Here is a 2291-nt window from a genome sequence, read left to right as displayed (position 1 = left end):
CTCCGGAACACAAAGCACTAGCTACCGAGAGTATTTACTCCTTGATAAATCTGGACAGGTCTTTTGGTCTTCTCTCCTTTGATTACTTTCTGGGAGACGCATGCCTTTTTCACTCTTTGCCTTTGGTCTTCTCAATGGCAGCATTGATGGGACTACTTGTTGATGTGATTTTTTTTCTCAAAATTGTTACAATATCACTTCAAACTATCAAAGGACCACAGTCATTTTTGGTGCTTTCATTTTAAGAAAATGAAAAGGAGGGGAATTATTTTTTTAAATGTAGCACTTCAGAATTGTGCTTGAAATTCTCTAATGGAGAAGACTTGAAGATTTTGTGGAAAAAAGTTCCAGAAAGATTGGTCGTTGCAACTAAAATACAGATTGGTAGATATTAATTCATAATTTTACACAATTTTTTGCATAGCTCTTGGAAAAATTGTGTTGCGCATATGGTAAATTAAAAAAAAAACTTCTTTCCCTAACGATTTTTTCTTAGTGACCGTGCCTGAACTTTGATTTTGCACTGGGCCCCCAAATTCTCACATACGGCCCTGAATACACTTCCACTTCAGCAAGGTAGTCGTTAGTAACACAAACACATAGAAGTGGGAAGACACGGTCGGATCGAAGTCCAGACGCTCTATGCCCACCTTGTTTTCATGGCTGCGATCGGGCAACGAAACCCACTCCTTCGTGGCAGGATTGCACAGGATGTAACAAAACTCGTCACCAAGAGCGGAAACGTCGCACCAGCGAGAGAGGAGGAGGCCATTGCAGCAGTCCAATAGATCGACACGCCGGTGGCTGGGAAGGAAGGCGAATAAGGTGTCCATCGGAGGGCAGTTTTTCCCCAAGACACTGGTGAAGCGGACTTCTGTTTCCAGAGGTAACTCCCCATTGTCGCTCCGAGTGTAGAAGGAGCCGGCAAGGGTTTGAGGGAGCTTCCTGCGGTAATCGGGGTGGTCGATGAGGCTGAGCCAGTCCTTGGAGACGCACTTCAGGCGGCACACTGACCTTACAGGAACACACAACAGTATCTCGATGAGCAGGTCATCGGCGATAGTATCTCGATGAGTTTGCGATGGCTATACATAGAAAACAACAGCCCTGGTGTGCTTTATATACACACCTAGGAGCAGACCCAACGTGACTTGGTAAAGGACTCCATGATCTGGTAACCTAGACAAGTTACTACTCCTGGAACAAACTAGACCTGATTACAACATTTACTAGCAGGACACGGCACGCCGAATAGCTATATACTCCTAATTAACTAGTGCGTGAGTAACGTGTCTAGGTGTGGATTATTTCCAACACTGGACTTACTCCCGTGGCCGAGAGCAATCCGCCGACATGTACATGGCGGCGGTGGTGCTGTAGCGATAAGGCGGAACGGTATTGAAGCACTGCGACTAGGCTCCGGGCTTCGGTTTTCTTGCGTTAGCCAATGGTCGTCAGTTGGTCGCCGAATGTGCTAAATAATGAAGCTCTCTCGGGAATTCATCACTTTGGCGCATTCATGGCCTTCTTATGCCCGCATTAGCAGCCTGTTGCCTTCCTTTGTCACACATGGACACGTGCAAAATGACCTAACACAGCTGAAAAAAAAGATAACCTTCTAAATTCTCATGATAATTCCAAGGAAAATTTTTCTTGTTCTCAATCTCCTTTGTGGCCGGGAATAAAAGTCCTGAACAACAATGCATTATGCCGTAAAATGAGCTACAGCAATGGGTTTATGATGAAACAAGAACAATTTTAGTTTTCTTTTTCGTCTCACAAGATGATTAAGGCAAAACCTTCTTTCCCTCACCTCCGCCGGCAAGCCTATGGGTACGTCTCCACTTTGGCTGCCGCTCGAGTGGTCGATGGCGGGAAGGGCAATCATGGTGGCCTCGGCTCTGGCTAGTAGATAGGTTAGGGTTTTAGTCCTCGCGGGGCGAAGCTCGGACGGATGGTCACGCTTCTTCTTCCAGTCATTTTTTCAGGCTTCGGCATGTCTCAAGTTCGTTTGCTGGGACAGATTAGACAGAGTTTCGGCGTAGAATCCTGTCAGCTCCTCGAGGCAGAGGTTTGACGATTAGGCCCGAAGGGGTGCAACCAACATCAGACGATGCAATGGCCCTAGAAAGAGTGCCACCAAACCGCCGGACACTGCACTCCCAGCTCAAACACGACCCTATGTCCTTGAAATAAAACCATCAACCAAACCACTAGAGACAACGGATTTCATCCATGTTTCTCCGTTCGTGTCCACTGCAACTAATGGCCATTGTCCGGTTTGAGACGGA

This window comes from Triticum dicoccoides, chromosome 7A (genome assembly GCF_002162155.2).
Source record: "Triticum dicoccoides isolate Atlit2015 ecotype Zavitan chromosome 7A, WEW_v2.0, whole genome shotgun sequence".
NCBI classification, from domain to species: Eukaryota; Viridiplantae; Streptophyta; class Magnoliopsida; order Poales; family Poaceae; genus Triticum; species Triticum dicoccoides.
Note: the sequence above shows the minus strand (reverse complement) of the source record.